This window comes from Rhopalosiphum padi, chromosome 3, assembly GCF_020882245.1.
Source record: "Rhopalosiphum padi isolate XX-2018 chromosome 3, ASM2088224v1, whole genome shotgun sequence".
Taxonomy (NCBI): Eukaryota; Metazoa; Arthropoda; class Insecta; order Hemiptera; family Aphididae; genus Rhopalosiphum; species Rhopalosiphum padi.
Genome location: NC_083599.1, coordinates 42,972,941 through 42,994,608, shown reverse-complemented (window position 1 = coordinate 42,994,608; position 21,668 = coordinate 42,972,941). Strand labels below are relative to the sequence as shown.

Genomic DNA, 21,668 nt, shown 5'->3' with positions numbered 1-21,668 from the left:
CAGGTAAAATGAAAAAAGTGAAAGTTAAAAATTATAAATTAGAATCATTTTCTTGATCTAGTAGTCAAGGGTCAAGAAACTTACTTGTGTTAACTTCGGGCATAAAATATGAACAATTCGTTTATAATATCAAAAATCTTAATTAATAAATAACGAGTAGACTCAAAAGCTAAGTAAAAACAACGACCCGTTACGACACACAGCAGTACGGTGAACGCCACACAACTATCTAGTTTCTTTCTGAGGCGGTTCGGCCGACGGATGTCGTCCCTACTACGGCGACGCTCACGCCCTCTGTTGGTGTATACATTTAATAATTGACTGTTTTATAAGCAGATTAAAATAGGAATTCATAATATTTCTCAAACTTATCATATAAAAACATGTTTTATAGTGTTTATGAAGAATCAGCTAACATAATATCTATAGAAGTTAATAATAGTAAATAAGAATCATTTACTTAATATAATGGTCTGGATTTCATGACACTAACTTAAGAATTGAGTGTTTTATAAGCAGATAATAATTTGAATTTTTAATATTGGTAAAGATTATCATATAAAATAATGTATTATAGAGTATATAAAGTATCTGCTTAAATGAAATGTATGCAAGTTAATAATGGTAAATTGGAGTAATTTTCTTAATATAGTGGTGTAGGTTTCAAGAGATTAACTTGAGAATTGTGGGTTTTATAAGCAGTTAAAAACATAAATATTTAATATTCGTCAAAATTATCATATAAAATCATGTTTTAAAGTTTTAATGAAGTATCTGCTTAAATGAGATGTATGCAAGTTAATTATAACAAATTAGAATCATTTTCTTAATATTTTGGTCCAGGTTTCAAGAGATTAACTTGAGAATTGTTTGTTTTATAAGCAGATCAAAAAATAAATATTTAATATTCGTCAAATTTATCATATAAAATCATGTTTTATAGTGTTTATGTAAAATCTGCTTAAATGAGATGTATGCAAGTTAATAATAATAAATTAGAATCATTTTCTTAATATAGTGGTCCAGCTTTCAAGAGATTAACTTGAGAATTGTTTGTTTTATAAGCAGATCAAAAAATAAATATTTAATATTCGTCAAATTTATCATATAAAATCATGTTTTATAGTGTTTATGAAAAATCTGCTTAAATGAGATGTATGCAAGTTAATAATAATAAATTAGAATCATTTTCTTAATATAGTGGTCCAGGGTTCAAGAGATTATCTTGAGAATTGTTTGTTTTATAAGCAGATCAAAAAATAAATATTTAATATTCGTCAAGATTATCATATAAAATCATGTTTTAAAGTTTTAATGAAGTATCTGCTTAAATGAGATGTATGCAAGTTAATTATAACAAATTAGAATCATTTTCTTAATATTTTGGTCCAGGTTTCAAGAGATTAACTTGAGAATTGTTTGTTTTATAAGCAGATCAAAAAATAAATATTTAATATTCGTCAAATTTATCATATAAAATCATGTTTTATAGTTTTAATGAAAAATCTGCTTAAATGAAATGTATGCAAGTTAATAATAACAAATTTGAATCATTTTCTTAATATAGTGGTCCAGCTTTCAAGAGATTAACTTGAGAATTGTTTGTTTTATAAGCAGTTCTAAATATAAATATTTAATATTCGTCAAAATTATCATTTAAAATCATGTTTTATAGTGTTTATGAAGTATCTGCTTAAATGAAATGTATGCAAGTTAATAATAAATAATTAGAATCATTTTCTTAATATAGTGGTATAGGTTTCAAGAGATTTACTTGAGAAATTGTTTGTTTTATAAACAGTTAAAAAAATTAATTTTTAATATTCGTCAAAATTGTCATCGTAAAAAAGCATGTTTTATAGTGTTATTGAAGTATCAGCTTAAACGAAATGTATGCAAGTTACTAATGGTAACTCTTAAGAATGAAAATTACAAGTCAAAGGTGTTTACTAATATTTATTTCAGATTATTAACAAATCTCAATTGTTTCACTGCCATTAATTTACTGTTAATTATATTCAATAACCATTACACGCACATTACATAAACCCAATATTATTAGCAGTATCTTCTAGTCCATTTTCAGCATAGGATGTTGATACCTTCGTAAGTGGTAGAAATGTGAATTCATGTTTCTGCATGCCTTGAGTGATCTGACAAACATGTCCATCTGAAAAAATGTAGTAAGTTAATAATGTATAATTGTTAAAGAATAACTTGAGAATTCAGTATTTTATAAGCAGTTAAAAATATGAATATAAAATACGAGTCAAAATAATCATATACAAAACATGTTTTATAGTGTCTATGAAGTAACAGCTTAAATGAAATGTATGCAAATTAACAATGGTAAATTAGAATCATTTTCTTAATATAGTGGTCCAGGTTTCAAGATATTAACTTGATAATTGTAGGTTTTATAAGCAGTTAAAAATATAAATTTAAAATACGAGTCAAAATAATCATATAAAAACATGTTTTATAGTATTTATGAAGTATCAGCTTACATGATATATATGAAAGTTAGTAATGGTAAATAAGAATCATTTACTTAATCTAATGGTCTGGATTTCATGACACTAAGTTTTTGTTATACTGCAATTATGTTGCTATCAGTTACATTTAATTACCATTACACGTACATCGCATAAATCCAATATTATTATCAGTATCTTCTAGTCCATTTTCAACATAGGATGTTGTAACTTTCTTATGTGGCAGAAATGGTAATTCATGTCTCAGCATGTCTTGAATGATCTGCTGTACCGCAATCTGAAAGAATTTACTCAGTTAAATATGTATAGTGGTTGGAGAATAACTTGAGAATACAGTGTTTTACAAGCAGTTCAAAGTATGACTTTGTAATATTTGTTTAAATTACCATGTAAAATCATGTCAACATTCAGAATATTAAATCATTTTTTATTGTGTTTATGAAGTTTCAGCTTAAATGTAATATTTGAATGTCAATTATGGAAAATTAGAATCATTTGCTTACAATCTAATGGTCAGGGTTTCATGACACTGATTTTTTTTTACACTACTATTAATTTAATATCAATTATATTCAATATCCATTACTCGTACTTTGCATAAAACTATTATTATTATCAGGATCGTCTAGTCCATTTTCAACGTAGGATGTTGAAACTTTCCCATGTGGTAGAAATGGTAATTCATGTCTCAATATGTCCTGAGTATATCTGGTGTACTGCCATCTAAAAAAAAATAGTAAGTTAAATATGTATAATGGTTGGATGATAAAATGTCACTACTAGATACCATAAGGAGAACGACAATTTTTATATGACAACTAGTACGTGGACAACACTGAGTAATTCAGAAGTGGAAACTATCAAAACATAAACTAACGGACAAACTTCATTTTTATACAAAATACATGAAAGGAATTTACAATTGAAACTTAAATACAAATACGAATGTAAAACTGCAAAACATGTATAACAGATGATAATAAATAATAATTATGATAAGCCATAAAAGATAGTACAAATATACCAGAATGTTTTGTAGAAGAAATTCAAATGTATTATGAGTGTAACTAAAGAATACATTTGTACAACAACTGAAAATCGCTCCTTTTCAATACGAAAAAATTTTAAGTTGTATTATTGGTCAGAATTGACTTATAAAATCATATTTTATAGTTTTTATGAAGTAAAAATATCAGGTAAAATGAAAAAAGTGAAAGTTAAAAATTATAAATTAGAATCATTTTCTTGATCTAGTAGTCAAGGGTCAAGAAACTTACTTGTGTTAACTTCGGGCATAAAATATGAACAATTCGTTTATAATATCAAAAATCTTAATTAATAAATAACGAGTAGACTCAAAAGCTAAGTAAAAACAACGACCCGTTACGACACACAGCAGTACGGTGAACGCCACACAACTATCTAGTTTCTTTCTGAGGCGGTTCGGCCGACGGATGTCGTCCCTACTACGGCGACGCTCACGCCCTCTGTTGGTGTATACATTTAATAATTGACTGTTTTATAAGCAGATTAAAATAGGAATTCATAATATTTCTCAAACTTATCATATAAAAACATGTTTTATAGTGTTTATGAAGAATCAGCTAACATAATATCTATAGAAGTTAATAATAGTAAATAAGAATCATTTACTTAATATAATGGTCTGGATTTCATGACACTAACTTAAGAATTGAGTGTTTTATAAGCAGATAATAATTTGAATTTTTAATATTGGTAAAGATTATCATATAAAATAATGTATTATAGAGTATATAAAGTATCTGCTTAAATGAAATGTATGCAAGTTAATAATGGTAAATTGGAGTAATTTTCTTAATATAGTGGTGTAGGTTTCAAGAGATTATCTTGAGAATTGTTTGTTTTATAAGCAGATCAAAAAATAAATATTTAATATTCGTCAAGATTATCATATAAAATCATGTTTTAAAGTTTTAATGAAGTATCTGCTTAAATGAGATGTATGCAAGTTAATTATAACAAATTAGAATCATTTTCTTAATATTTTGGTCCAGGTTTCAAGAGATTAACTTGAGAATTGTTTGTTTTATAAGCAGATCAAAAAATAAATATTTAATATTCGTCAAATTTATCATATAAAATCATGTTTTATAGTTTTAATGAAAAATCTGCTTAAATGAAATGTATGCAAGTTAATAATAACAAATTTGAATCATTTTCTTAATATAGTGGTCCAGCTTTCAAGAGATTAACTTGAGAATTGTTTGTTTTATAAGCAGTTCTAAATATAAATATTTAATATTCGTCAAAATTATCATTTAAAATCATGTTTTATAGTGTTTATGAAGTATCTGCTTAAATGAAATGTATGCAAGTTAATAATAAATAATTAGAATCATTTTCTTAATATAGTGGTATAGGTTTCAAGAGATTTACTTGAGAAATTGTTTGTTTTATAAACAGTTAAAAAAATTAATTTTTAATATTCGTCAAAATTGTCATCGTAAAAAAGCATGTTTTATAGTGTTATTGAAGTATCAGCTTAAACGAAATGTATGCAAGTTACTAATGGTAACTCTTAAGAATGAAAATTACAAGTCAAAGGTGTTTACTAATATTTATTTCAGATTATTAACAAATCTCAATTGTTTCACTGCCATTAATTTACTGTTAATTATATTCAATAACCATTACACGCACATTACATAAACCCAATATTATTAGCAGTATCTTCTAGTCCATTTTCAGCATAGGATGTTGATACCTTCGTAAGTGGTAGAAATGTGAATTCATGTTTCTGCATGCCTTGAGTGATCTGACAAACATGTCCATCTGAAAAAATGTAGTAAGTTAATAATGTATAATTGTTAAAGAATAACTTGAGAATTCAGTATTTTATAAGCAGTTAAAAATATGAATATAAAATACGAGTCAAAATAATCATATACAAAACATGTTTTATAGTGTCTATGAAGTAACAGCTTAAATGAAATGTATGCAAATTAACAATGGTAAATTAGAATCATTTTCTTAATATAGTGGTCCAGGTTTCAAGATATTAACTTGATAATTGTAGGTTTTATAAGCAGTTAAAAATATAAATTTAAAATACGAGTCAAAATAATCATATAAAAACATGTTTTATAGTATTTATGAAGTATCAGCTTACATGATATATATGAAAGTTAGTAATGGTAAATAAGAATCATTTACTTAATCTAATGGTCTGGATTTCATGACACTAAGTTTTTGTTATACTGCAATTATGTTGCTATCAGTTACATTTAATTACCATTACACGTACATCGCATAAATCCAATATTATTATCAGTATCTTCTAGTCCATTTTCAACATAGGATGTTGTAACTTTCTTATGTGGCAGAAATGGTAATTCATGTCTCAGCATGTCTTGAATGATCTGCTGTACCGCAATCTGAAAGAATTTACTCAGTTAAATATGTATAGTGGTTGGAGAATAACTTGAGAATACAGTGTTTTACAAGCAGTTCAAAGTATGACTTTGTAATATTTGTTTAAATTACCATGTAAAATCATGTCAACATTCAGAATATTAAATCATTTTTTATTGTGTTTATGAAGTTTCAGCTTAAATGTAATATTTGAATGTCAATTATGGAAAATTAGAATCATTTGCTTACAATCTAATGGTCAGGGTTTCATGACACTGATTTTTTTTTACACTACTATTAATTTAATATCAATTATATTCAATATCCATTACTCGTACTTTGCATAAAACTATTATTATTATCAGGATCGTCTAGTCCATTTTCAACGTAGGATGTTGAAACTTTCCCATGTGGTAGAAATGGTAATTCATGTCTCAATATGTCCTGAGTATATCTGGTGTACTGCCATCTAAAAAAAAATAGTAAGTTAAATATGTATAATGGTTGGATGATAAAATGTCACTACTAGATACCATAAGGAGAACGACAATTTTTATATGACAACTAGTACGTGGACAACACTGAGTAATTCAGAAGTGGAAACTATCAAAACATAAACTAACGGACAAACTTCATTTTTATACAAAATACATGAAAGGAATTTACAATTGAAACTTAAATACAAATACGAATGTAAAACTGCAAAACATGTATAACAGATGATAATAAATAATAATTATGATAAGCCATAAAAGATAGTACAAATATACCAGAATGTTTTGTAGAAGAAATTCAAATGTATTATGAGTGTAACTAAAGAATACATTTGTACAACAACTGAAAATCGCTCCTTTTCAATACGAAAAAATTTTAAGTTGTATTATTGGTCAGAATTGACTTATAAAATCATATTTTATAGTTTTTATGAAGTAAAAATATCAGGTAAAATGAAAAAAGTGAAAGTTAAAAATTATAAATTAGAATCATTTTCTTGATCTAGTAGTCAAGGGTCAAGAAACTTACTTGTGTTAACTTCGGGCATAAAATATGAACAATTCGTTTATAATATCAAAAATCTTAATTAATAAATAACGAGTAGACTCAAAAGCTAAGTAAAAACAACGACCCGTTACGACACACAGCAGTACGGTGAACGCCACACAACTATCTAGTTTCTTTCTGAGGCGGTTCGGCCGACGGATGTCGTCCCTACTACGGCGACGCTCACGCCCTCTGTTGGTGTATACATTTAATAATTGACTGTTTTATAAGCAGATTAAAATAGGAATTCATAATATTTCTCAAACTTATCATATAAAAACATGTTTTATAGTGTTTATGAAGAATCAGCTAACATAATATCTATAGAAGTTAATAATAGTAAATAAGAATCATTTACTTAATATAATGGTCTGGATTTCATGACACTAACTTAAGAATTGAGTGTTTTATAAGCAGATAATAATTTGAATTTTTAATATTGGTAAAGATTATCATATAAAATAATGTATTATAGAGTATATAAAGTATCTGCTTAAATGAAATGTATGCAAGTTAATAATGGTAAATTGGAGTAATTTTCTTAATATAGTGGTGTAGGTTTCAAGAGATTATCTTGAGAATTGTTTGTTTTATAAGCAGATCAAAAAATAAATATTTAATATTCGTCAAGATTATCATATAAAATCATGTTTTAAAGTTTTAATGAAGTATCTGCTTAAATGAGATGTATGCAAGTTAATTATAACAAATTAGAATCATTTTCTTAATATTTTGGTCCAGGTTTCAAGAGATTAACTTGAGAATTGTTTGTTTTATAAGCAGATCAAAAAATAAATATTTAATATTCGTCAAATTTATCATATAAAATCATGTTTTATAGTTTTTAATGAAAAATCTGCTTAAATGAAATGTATGCAAGTTAATAATAACAAATTAGAATCATTTTCTTAATATAGTGGTCCAGCTTTCAAGAGATTAACTTGAGAATTGTTTGTTTTATAAGCAGTTCTAAATATAAATATTTAATATTCGTCAAAATTATCATTTAAAATCATGTTTTATAGTGTTTATGAAGTATCTGCTTAAATGAAATGTATGCAAGTTAATAATAAATAATTAGAATCATTTTCTTAATATAGTGGTATAGGTTTCAAGAGATTTACTTGAGAAATTGTTTGTTTTATAAACAGTTAAAAAAATTAATTTTTAATATTCGTCAAAATTGTCATCGTAAAAAAGCATGTTTTATAGTGTTATTGAAGTATCAGCTTAAACGAAATGTATGCAAGTTACTAATGGTAACTCTTAAGAATGAAAATTACAAGTCAAAGGTGTTTACTAATATTTATTTCAGATTATTAACAAATCTCAATTGTTTCACTGCCATTAATTTACTGTTAATTATATTCAATAACCATTACACGCACATTACATAAACCCAATATTATTAGCAGTATCTTCTAGTCCATTTTCAGCATAGGATGTTGATACCTTCGTAAGTGGTAGAAATGTGAATTCATGTTTCTGCATGCCTTGAGTGATCTGACAAACATGTCCATCTGAAAAAATGTAGTAAGTTAATAATGTATAATTGTTAAAGAATAACTTGAGAATTCAGTATTTTATAAGCAGTTAAAAATATGAATATAAAATACGAGTCAAAATAATCATATACAAAACATGTTTTATAGTGTCTATGAAGTAACAGCTTAAATGAAATGTATGCAAATTAACAATGGTAAATTAGAATCATTTTCTTAATATAGTGGTCCAGGTTTCAAGATATTAACTTGATAATTGTAGGTTTTATAAGCAGTTAAAAATATAAATTTAAAATACGAGTCAAAATAATCATATAAAAACATGTTTTATAGTATTTATGAAGTATCAGCTTACATGATATATATGAAAGTTAGTAATGGTAAATAAGAATCATTTACTTAATCTAATGGTCTGGATTTCATGACACTAAGTTTTTGTTATACTGCAATTATGTTGCTATCAGTTACATTTAATTACCATTACACGTACATCGCATAAATCCAATATTATTATCAGTATCTTCTAGTCCATTTTCAACATAGGATGTTGTAACTTTCTTATGTGGCAGAAATGGTAATTCATGTCTCAGCATGTCTTGAATGATCTGCTGTACCGCAATCTGAAAGAATTTACTCAGTTAAATATGTATAGTGGTTGGAGAATAACTTGAGAATACAGTGTTTTACAAGCAGTTCAAAGTATGACTTTGTAATATTTGTTTAAATTACCATGTAAAATCATGTCAACATTCAGAATATTAAATCATTTTTTATTGTGTTTATGAAGTTTCAGCTTAAATGTAATATTTGAATGTCAATTATGGAAAATTAGAATCATTTGCTTACAATCTAATGGTCAGGGTTTCATGACACTGATTTTTTTTTACACTACTATTAATTTAATATCAATTATATTCAATATCCATTACTCGTACTTTGCATAAAACTATTATTATTATCAGGATCGTCTAGTCCATTTTCAACGTAGGATGTTGAAACTTTCCCATGTGGTAGAAATGGTAATTCATGTCTCAATATGTCCTGAGTATATCTGGTGTACTGCCATCTAAAAAAAAATAGTAAGTTAAATATGTATAATGGTTGGATGATAAAATGTCACTACTAGATACCATAAGGAGAACGACAATTTTTATATGACAACTAGTACGTGGACAACACTGAGTAATTCAGAAGTGGAAACTATCAAAACATAAACTAACGGACAAACTTCATTTTTATACAAAATACATGAAAGGAATTTACAATTGAAACTTAAATACAAATACGAATGTAAAACTGCAAAACATGTATAACAGATGATAATAAATAATAATTATGATAAGCCATAAAAGATAGTACAAATATACCAGAATGTTTTGTAGAAGAAATTCAAATGTATTATGAGTGTAACTAAAGAATACATTTGTACAACAACTGAAAATCGCTCCTTTTCAATACGAAAAAATGTTAAGTTGTATTATTGGTCAGAATTGACTTATAAAATCATATTTTATAGTTTTTATGAAGTAAAAATATCAGGTAAAATGAAAAAAGTGAAAGTTAAAAATTATAAATTAGAATCATTTTCTTGATCTAGTAGTCAAGGGTCAAGAAACTTACTTGTGTTAACTTCGGGCATAAAATATGAACAATTCGTTTATAATATCAAAAATCTTAATTAATAAATAACGAGTAGACTCAAAAGCTAAGTAAAAACAACGACCCGTTACGACACACAGCAGTACGGTGAACGCCACACAACTATCTAGTTTCTTTCTGAGGCGGTTCGGCCGACGGATGTCGTCCCTACTACGGCGACGCTCACGCCCTCTGTTGGTGTATACATTTAATAATTGACTGTTTTATAAGCAGATTAAAATAGGAATTCATAATATTTCTCAAACTTATCATATAAAAACATGTTTTATAGTGTTTATGAAGAATCAGCTAACATAATATCTATAGAAGTTAATAATAGTAAATAAGAATCATTTACTTAATATAATTGTCTGGATTACATGACACTAACTTAAGAATTGAGTGTTTTATAAGCAGATAATAATTTGAATTTTTAATATTGGTAAAGATTATCATATAAAATAATGTATTATAGAGTATATAAAGTATCTGCTTAAATGAAATGTATGCAAGTTAATAATAAATAATTAGAATCATTTTCTTAATATAGTGGTGTAGGTTTCAAGAGATTAACTTGAGAATTGTGGGTTTTATAAGCAGTTAAAAACATAAATATTTAATATTCGTCAAATTTATCATATAAAATCATGTTTTATAGTGTTTATGAAAAATCTGCTTAAATGAGATGTATGCAAGTTAATAATAATAAATTAGAATCATTTTCTTAATATAGTGGTCCAGGGTTCAAGAGATTATCTTGAGAATTGTTTGTTTTATAAGCAGATCAAAAAATAAATATTTAATATTCGTCAAGATTATCATATAAAATCATGTTTTAAAGTTTTAATGAAGTATCTGCTTAAATGAGATGTATGCAAGTTAATTATAACAAATTAGAATCATTTTCTTAATATTTTGGTCCAGGTTTCAAGAGATTAACTTGAGAATTGTTTGTTTTATAAGCAGATCAAAAAATAAATATTTAATATTCGTCAAATTTATCATATAAAATCATGTTTTATAGTGTTTATGTAAAATCTGCTTAAATGAAATGTATGCAAGTTAATAATAAATAATTAGAATCATTTTCTTAATATAGTGGTGTAGGTTTCAAGAGATTAACTTGAGAATTGTGGGTTTTATAAGCAGTTAAAAACATAAATATTTAATATTCGTCAAAATTATCATATAAAATCATGTTTATAGTGTTTATGAAGTATCTGCTTAAATGAAATGTATGCAAGTTAATAATAAAAAATTAGAATCATTTTCTTAATATAGTGGTCCAGGTTTCAAGAGATAAACTTGAGAATTGTGGGTTTTATAAGCAGTTAAAAACATAAATATTTAATATTCGTCAAAATTATCATATAAAATCATGTTTATAGTGTTTATGAAGTATCTGCTTAAATGAAATGTATGCAAGTTAATAATAAATAATTAGAATCATTTTCTTAATATAGTGGTCCAGGTTTCAAGAGATTAACTCGAGAAATTGTTTGTTTTATAAACAGTTAAAAAAATGAATTTTTAATATTCGTCAAAATTGTCATCGTAAAAAAGCATGTTTTATAGTGTTATTGAAGTATCAGCTTAAACGAAGTGTATGCAAATTACTAATGGTAACTCTTAAGAATGAAAATTACAAGTCAAAGGTGTTTACTAATATTTATTTCAGATTATTAACAAATCTCAATTGTTTCACTGCCATTAATTTACTGTCAATTATATTCAATAACCATTACACGCACATTACATAAACCCAATATTATTAGCAGTATCTTCTAGTCCATTTTCAGCATAGGATGTTGATACCTTCGTAAGTGGTAGAAATGTGAATTCATGTTTCTGCATGCCTTGAGTGATCTGACAAACATGTCCATCTGAAAAAATGTAGTAAGTTAATAATGTATAATTGTTAAAGAATAACTTGAGAATTCAGTATTTTATAAGCAGTTAAAAATATGAATATAAAATACGAGTCAAAATAATCATATACAAAACATGTTTTATAGTGTCTATGAAGTAACAGCTTAAATGAAATGTATGCAAATTAACAATGGTAAATTAGAATCATTTTCTTAATATAGTGGTCCAGGTTTCAAGATATTAACTTGATAATTGTAGGTTTTATAAGCAGTTAAAAATATAAATTTAAAATACGAGTCAAAATAATCATATAAAAACATGTTTTATAGTATTTATGAAGTATCAGCTTACATGATATATATGAAAGTTAGTAATGGTAAATAAGAATCATTTACTTAATCTAATGGTCTGGATTTCATGACACTAAGTTTTTGTTATACTGCAATTATGTTGCTATCAGTTACATTTAATTACCATTACACGTACATCGCATAAATCCAATATTATTATCAGTATCTTCTAGTCCATTTTCAACATAGGATGTTGTAACTTTCTTATGTGGTAGAAATGGTAATTCATGTCTCAGCATGTCTTGAATGATCTGCTGTACCGCAATCTGAAAGAATTTACTCAGTTAAATATGTATAGTGGTTGGAGAATAACTTGAGAATACAGTGTTTTACAAGCAGTTCAAAGTATGACTTTGTAATATTTGTTTAAATTACCATGTAAAATCATGTCAACATTCAGAATATTAAATCATTTTTTATTGTGTTTATGAAGTTTCAGCTTAAATGTAATATTTGAATGTCAATTATGGAAAATTAGAATCATTTGCTTACAATCTAATGGTCAGGGTTTCATGACACTGATTTTTTTTTACACTACTATTAATTTAATATCAATTATATTCAATATCCATTACTCGTACTTTGCATAAAACTATTATTATTATCAGGATCGTCTAGTCCATTTTCAACGTAGGATGTTGAAACTTTCCCATGTGGTAGAAATGGTAATTCATGTCTCAATATGTCCTGAGTAGATCTGGTGTACTGTCATCTAAAAAAAAATAGTAAGTTAAATATGTATAATGGTTGGATGATAAAATGTCACTACTAGATACCATAAGGAGAACGACAATTTTTATATGACAACTAGTACGTGGACAACACTGAGTAATTCAGAAGTGGAAACTATCAAAACATAAACTAACGGACAAACTTCATTTTTATACAAAATACATGAAAGGAATTTACAATTGAAACTTAAATACAAATACGAATGTAAAACTGCAAAACATGTATAACAGATGATAATAAATAATAATTATGATAAGCCATAAAAGATAGTACAAATATACCAGAATGTTTTGTAGAAGAAATTCAAATGTATTATGAGTGTAACTAAAGAATACATTTGTACAACAACTGAAAATCGCTCCTTTTCAATACGAAAAAATGTTAAGTTGTATTATTGGTCAGAATTGACTTATAAAATCATATTTTATAGTTTTTATGAAGTAAAAATATCAGGTAAAATGAAAAAAGTGAAAGTTAAAAATTATAAATTAGAATCATTTTCTTGATCTAGTAGTCAAGGGTCAAGAAACTTACTTGTGTTAACTTCGGGCATAAAATATGAACAATTCGTTTATAATATCAAAAATCTTAATTAATAAATAACGAGTAGACTCAAAAGCTAAGTAAAAACAACGACCCGTTACGACACACAGCAGTACGGTGAACGCCACACAACTATCTAGTTTCTTTCTGAGGCGGTTCGGCCGACGGATGTCGTCCCTACTACGGCGACGCTCACGCCCTCTGTTGGTGTATACATTTAATAATTGACTGTTTTATAAGCAGATTAAAATAGGAATTCATAATATTTCTCAAACTTATCATATAAAAACATGTTTTATAGTGTTTATGAAGAATCAGCTAACATAATATCTATAGAAGTTAATAATAGTAAATAAGAATCATTTACTTAATATAATTGTCTGGATTTCATGACACTAACTTAAGAATTGAGTGTTTTATAAGCAGATAATAATTTGAATTTTTAATATTGGTAAAGATTATCATATAAAATAATGTATTATAGGGTATATAAAGTATCTGCTTAAATGAAATGTATGCAAGTTAATAATGGTAAATTGGAGTAATTTTCTTAATATAGTCGTCCAGGTTTCAAGAGATTAACTTGAGAATTGTGGGTTTTATAAGCAGTTAAAAACATAAATATTTTATATTCGTCAAAATTATCATATAAAATCATGTTTATAGTGTTTATGAAGTATCTGCTTAAATGAAATGTATGCAAGTTAATAATAAATAATTAGAATCATTTTCTTAATATAGTGGTGTAGGTTTCAAGAGATTAACTTGAGAATTGTGGGTTTTATAAGCAGTTAAAAACATAAATATTTAATATTCGTCAAAATTATCATATAAAATCATGTTTTATAGTGTTTATGAAGTATCTGCTTAAATGAAATGTATGCAAGTTAATAATAAAAAATTAGAATCATTTTCTTAATATAGTGGTCCAGGTTTCAAGAGATAAACTTGAGAATTGTGTGTTTTATAAGCAGTTCTAAATATAAATATTTAATATTCGTCAAAATTATCATATAAAATCATGTTTTATAGTGTTTATGATGTATCTGCTTAAATGAAATGTATGCAAGTTAATAATAAATAATTAGAATCATTTTCTTAATATAGTGGTATAGGTTTCAAGAGATTTACTTGAGAAATTGTTTGTTTTATAAACAGTTAAAAAAATGAATTTTTAATATTCGTCAAAATTGTCATCGTAAAAAAGCATGTTTTATAGTGTTATTGAAGTATCAGCTTAAACGAAATGTATGCAAGTTACTAATGGTAACTCTTAAGAATGAAAATTACAAGTCAAAGGTGTTTACTAATATTTATTTCAGATTATTAACAAATCTCAATTGTTTCACTGCCATTAATTTACTGTCAATTATATTCAATAACCATTACACGCACATTACATAAACCCAATATTATTAGCAGTATCTTCTAGTCCATTTTCAGCATAGGATGTTGATACCTTCGTAAGTGGTAGAAATGTGAATTCATGTTTCTGCATGCCTTGAGTGATCTGACAAACATGTCCATCTCAAAAAATGTAGTAAGTTAATAATGTATAATTGTTAAAGAATAACTTGAGAATTCAGTATTTTATAAGCAGTTAAAAATATGAAAATAAAATACGAGTCAAAATAATCATATACAAAACATGTTTTTATAGTGTCTATGAAGTAACAGCTTAAATGAAATGTATGCAAATTAACAATGGTAAATTAGAATCATTTTCTTAATATAGTGGTCCAGGTTTCAAGATATTAACTTGATAATTGTGGGTTTTATAAGCAGTTAAAAACATAAATATTTAATATTCGTCAAAATTATCGTATAAAATCATGTATTATAGAGTATATAAAGTATCTGCTTAAATGAAATGTATGCAAGTTAATAATGGTAAATTAGAGTAATTTTCTTAATATAGTCGTCCAGGATTCAAGAGATTAACTTAAGAATTGTATGTTTTATAAGCAGTTAAAAATATAAATTTAAAATACGAGTCAAAATAATCATATAAAAACATGTTTTATAGTATTTATGAAGTATCAGCTTACATGATATATATGAAAGTTAGTAATGGTAAATAAGAATCATTTACTTAATCTAATGGTCTGGATTTCATGACACTAAGTTTTTGTTATACTGCAATTATGTTGCTATCAGTTACATTTAATTACCATTACACGTACATCGCATAAATCCAATATTATTATCAGTATCTTCTAGTCCATTTTCAACATAGGATGTTGTAACTTTCTTATGTGGTAGAAATGGTAATTCATGTCTCAGCATGTCTTGAATGATCTGCTGTACCGCAATCTGAAAGAATTTACTCAGTTAAATATGTATAGTGGTTGGAGAATAACTTGAGAATACAGTGTTTTACAAGCAGTTCAAAGTATGACTTTGTAATATTTGTTTAAATTACCATGTAAAATCATGTCAAAATTCAGAATATTAAATCATTTTTTATTGTGTTTATGAAGTTTCAGCTTAAATGTAATATTTGAATGTCAATTATGGAAAATTAGAATCATTTGCTTACAATCTAATGGTCAGGGTTTCATGACACTGATTTTTTTTTACACTACTATTAATTTAATATCAATTATATTCAATATCCATTACTCGTACTTTGCATAAAACTATTATTATTATCAGGATCGTCTAGTCCATTTTCAACGTAGGATGTTGAAACTTTCCCATGTGGTAGAAATGGTAATTCATGTCTCAATATGTCCTGAGTATATCTGGTGTACTGTCATCTAAAAAAAAATAGTAAGTTAAATATGTATAATGGTTGGATGATAAAATGTCACTACTAGATACCATAAGGAGAACGACAATTTTTATATGACAACTAGTACGTGGACAACACTGAGTAATTCAGAAGTGGAAACTATCAAAACATAAACTAACGGACAAACTTCATTTTTATACAAAATACATGAAAGGAATTTACAATTGAAACTTAAATACAAATACGAATGTAAAACTGCAAAACATGTATAACAGATGATAATAAATAATAATTATGATAAGCCATAAAAGATAGTACAAATATACCAGAATGTTTTGTAGAAGAAATTCAAATGTATTATGAGTGTAACTAAAGAATACATTTGTACAACAACTGAAAATCGCTCCTTTTCAATACGAAAAAATGTTAAGTTGTATTATTGGTCAGAATTGACTTATAAAATCATATTTTATAGTTTTTATGAAGTAAAAATATCAGGTAAAATGAAAAAAGTGAAAGTTAAAAATTATAAATTAGAATCATTTTCTTGATCTAGTAGTCAAGGGTCAAGAAACTTACTTGTGTTAACTTCGGGCATAAAATATGAACAATTCGTTTATAATATCAAAAATCTTAATTAATAAATAACGAGTAGACTCAAAAGCTAAGTAAAAACAACGACCCGTTACGACACACAGCAGTACGGTGAACGCCACACAACTATCTAGTTTCTTTCTGAGGCGGTTCGGCCGACGGATGTCGTCCCTACTACGGCGACGCTCACGCCCTCTGTTGGTGTATACATTTAATAATTGACTGTTTTATAAGCAGATTAAAATAGGAATTCATAATATTTCTCAAACTTATCATATAAAAACATGTTTTATAGTGTTTATGAAGAATCAGCTAACATAATATCTATAGAAGTTAATAATAGTAAATAAGAATCATTTACTTAATATAATTGTCTGGATTTCATGACACTAACTTAAGAATTGAGTGTTTTATAAGCAGATAATAATTTGAATTTTTAATATTGGTAAAGATTATCATATAAAATAATGTATTATAGAGTATATAAAGTATCTGCTTAAATGAAATGTATGCAAGTTAATAATAAATAATTAGAATCATTTTCTTAATATAGTGGTGTAGGTTTCAAGAGATTAACTTGAGAATTGTGGGTTTTATAAGCAGTTAAAAACATAAATATTTAATATTCGTCAAATTTATCATATAAAATCATGTTTTATAGTGTTTATGTAAAATCTGCTTAAATGAGATGTATGCAAGTTAATAATAATAAATTAGAATCATTTTCTTAATATAGTGGTCCAGGTTTCAAGAGATTATCTTGAGAATTGTTTGTTTTATAAGCAGATCAAAAAATAAATATTTAATATTCGTCAAAATTATCATATAAAATCATGTTTTATAGTTTTAATGAAAAATCTGCTTAAATGAAATGTATGCAAGTTAATAATAACAAATTAGAATCATTTTCTTAATATAGTGGTCCAGCTTTCAAGAGATTAACTTGAGAATTGTTTGTTTTATAAGCAGATCAAAAAATAAATATTTAATATTCGTCAAATTTATCATATAAAATCATGTTTTATAGTGTTTATGAAAAATCTGCTTAAATGAGATGTATGCAAGTTAGTAATAATAAATTAGAATCATTTTCTTAATATTATGGTCAGGGAAGCATTTGAGTAACTTTTAGATACATTGCTATTAATTTTCTATCAAAAATACCTAATAACCATTACACGTACATTGCATAAATTCTTTATAATCAGTAACTTTTAGTTAATTTTCAACATTGAATGTTCATACTTTCCCAAAGTTGTATGCATACAAATAAATGTCTCAGCATTCCTTGAGTCATCTGCTTTATTGTCATCTAAAAAAATTTAATCAGTTAAACATATATAATAATTGGAGAATGACTCGATAACTCAGTGCGTTATAAGCAGTTTAAAAAATGAATTTTTGATATTCGTCAAAATGATCATATAAAATCATGTTTTTTAGTGTTTATGAAGTATCTGCTTAAATGAGATGTATGCAAGTTAATAATAATAAATTAGAATCATTTTCTTAATATAGTGGTCCAGGGTTCAAGAGATTATCTTGAGAATTGTTTGTTTTATAAGTAGATCAAAAAATAAATATATAATATTCGTCAAAATTATCATATAAAAACATGTTTTATAGTTTTAATGAAGTATCTGCTTAAATGAGATGTATGCAAGTTAATTATAACAAATTAGAATCATTTTCTTAATATATTGGTCCAGGTTTCAAGAGATTAACTTGAGAATTGTTTGTTTTATAAGCAGATCAAAAAATAAATATTTAATATTCGTCAAATTTATCATATAAAATCATGTTTTATAGTGTTTATGTAAAATCTGCTTAAATGAGATGTATGCAAGTTAATAATAATAAATTAGAATCATTTTCTTAATATAGTGGTCCAGGTTTCAAGAGATTATCTTGAGAATTGTTTGTTTTATAAGCAGATCAAAAAATAAATATTTAATATTCGTCAAAATTATCATATAAAATCATGTTTTATAGTTTTAATGAAAAATCTGCTTAAATGAAATGTATGCAAGTTAATAATAACAAATTAGAATCATTTTCTTAATATAGTGGTCCAGCTTTCAAGAGATTAACTTGAGAATTGTTTGTTTTATAAGCAGATCAAAAAATAAATATTTAATATTCGTCAAATTTATCATATAAAATCATGTTTTATAGTGTTTATGAAAAATCTGCTTAAATGAGATGTATGCAAGTTAGTAATAATAAATTCGAATCATTTTCTTAATATTATGGTGAGGGAAGCATTTGAGTAACTTTTAGATACATTGCTATTAATTTTCTATCAACTATACCTAATAACCATTACACGTACATTGCATAAATTCTTTATAATCAGTATCTTTTAGTTCATTTTCAACATTGGATGTTCATACTTTCCCAAATACGTATGCATACAAATAAATGTCTCAGCATTCCTTGAGTCATCTGCTGTATTGCCATCTAATAAAATTTAATCAGTTAAACATACATAATAATTGGAGAATGACTCGATAACTCAGTGCTTTATAAGCAGTTTAAAACATGAATTTTTGATATTCGTCAAAATGATCATATAAAATCATGTTTTATAGTTTTAATGAAGTATCTGCTTAAATGAGGTGTATGCAAGTTAAAAATAATAAATTAGAATCATTTTCTTAATATAGTGGTCCAGGATTCAAGAGATTATCTTGAGAATTGTTTGTTTTATAAGCAGATCAAAAAATAAATATATAATATTCGTCAAAATTATCATATAAAAACATGTTTTATAGTTTTAATGAAGTATCTGCTTAAATGAGATGTATGCAAGTTAATAATTATAAATTAGAATCATCTTCGTAATATAGTGGTCCAGGGTTCAAGAGATTATCTTGAGAATTGTTTGTTTTATAAGTAGATCAAAAAATAAATATATAATATTCGTCAAAATTATCATATAAAAACATGTTTTATAGTTTTAATGAAGTATCTGCTTAAATGAGATGTATGCAAGTTAATAATAACAATTTAGAATCATTTTCTTAATATATTGGTCCAAGTTTCAAGAGATTAACTTGAGAATTGTTTGTTTTATAAGCAGATCAAAAAATAAATATTTAATATTCGTCAAAATTATTATATAAAATCATGTTTTATAGTTTTAATGAAGTATCTGCTTAAATGAGATTATGCAAGTTAATAATAACAAATTAGAATCATTTTCCTAATATAGTGGTCCAGGTTTCAAGAGATTAACTTGATAATTATTTGTTTTATAAGCAGATCAAAAAATAAATTTTTAATATACGTCAAAATTATCATATAAAATCATGTCTTATAGTGTATATAAAGTATCTGCTTAAATGAAATGTATGCAAGTTAATAATAATAAATTAAAAAATTTAATTAATATTATGGTCAGGGAAGCATTTGAGTAACTTTTAGATACATTGCTATTAATTTTCTATCAACTATACCTAATAACCATTACACGTACATTGCATAAATTCTTTATAATCAGTATCTTTTAGTTCATTTTCAACATTGGATGTTCATACTTTCCCAAAGTTGTATGCATACAAATTAATGTCTCAGCATTCCTTAAGTCATCTGCTGTATTGCCATCTAAAAAAATTTAATCAGTTATATATATATAATAATTGGAGAATGACTCGATAACTTAGTGCTTCATAAGCAGTTTAAAACATGAATTTTTGATATTCGTCAAAATGATCATATAAAATCATGTTTTTTAGTGTTTATGAAGTATCAAGTTAAATGAATTGTATGAAAGTTAATTATAGTAAATAAGAATCATTTACTTAGTCCTATTGTCAGGATTTCATGACATTAACATTTTGTTACATAACTATTAATTTTCTATAAATTATATTCTATTGTAAGCTCTACACGTACGTTGAATAAAACAATTATTGTTATCAGTATCTTCTAGTCCATTTTCATCATAGGATGTTTATATTTTCCAAACTGATAGAATCGTGAATTCATGTCTCACCATGGCTTTCATTGTCTGCTGTATTGCAATCTGAAAATATTGTAGTCAGTTAAATATGGGTATAGTTGGAGTAAACAATGTCACTACTACACACCATAATTAGAACGAAAATCTTTATATGATTACTAGTATTTGGAAAATACTGAATAAGTCAGTAACGGAAACAATCAAACAATAACTATCTGAACAACTTTATTCTTAATACAAAATATTTAAAAACAATTTTCAGTTAAAACTTAAATGCAAATACGATTGTAAAACAGGTGATGGGGCCAGTTGGAGTCCGTGATAAGAGTTGGACCCCGTGATAAGAAATTATAGGTGATAACAGAAATTAAAAGTTTGAACACTAACCTCAAATCGCAAAAATTCAAATTAATACCAACTATTCAACATTGTAAATAATTCTACAACGATTTTTGAGTATATAAATTTCTCAGCCTGGTCCCCAGCACCAGATACATTATTTATCCGTCGTATTCTGTCGGTCGAAATTAATAAATTACCGTTATTCAACATTTTAACGACTTTAACGGGCAACGAATAACGATTACTTGTATTACGTTTGCTGCCCCTGGCTGGAAGTTTGGTTCAACATTTAACATAAGTAAAACTTGTGTATAATAAGTGCCTAAATCAATTGTTTGTAATATATTTGAATGTTTATTAATTAATTAATATCCAACTAGTAAGTAGTAAGTACTACCTTTATTTTTAAGCCATTGGCGCAACTATAGACCTAAATAACAAATGTTTGTTTATAGAATTTCACACATTATT

The 21,668-nt window shown here is 25.9% G+C and overlaps 2 long non-coding RNA genes across 6 annotated transcripts in view; both read right to left on the bottom strand.

Moving 5' to 3' along the window:
• Positions 1-20,498, bottom strand: part of LOC132924669 (uncharacterized) — a 113,580-nt gene extending 93,082 nt beyond the window's left edge. For 3 of the 5 annotated variants that reach the window (XR_009661364.1, XR_009661366.1, XR_009661365.1), the window contains exons 1-2: positions 20,350-20,498; positions 19,224-19,351 (exon numbers count right to left, since the gene is read on the bottom strand). This is a non-coding gene — a long non-coding RNA (uncharacterized LOC132924669). Of the gene's footprint in view, positions 1-16,190; positions 16,323-18,075; positions 18,204-19,203; positions 19,352-20,349 lie in introns of those variants that run through there. The other 2 variants (XR_009661367.1, XR_009661368.1) reach the window with 2 other exon arrangements.
• Positions 20,499-20,817: 319 nt separating this feature from the next.
• On the bottom strand, positions 20,818-21,155 carry LOC132928012 (uncharacterized). Its single transcript, XR_009661944.1, has 2 exons — positions 20,983-21,155; positions 20,818-20,918 (listed from the first exon to the last, which is right to left on the bottom strand). It is a non-coding gene; the product is annotated as an uncharacterized LOC132928012 (long non-coding RNA).
• Between the last annotated feature and the right edge of the window lie 513 nt (positions 21,156-21,668).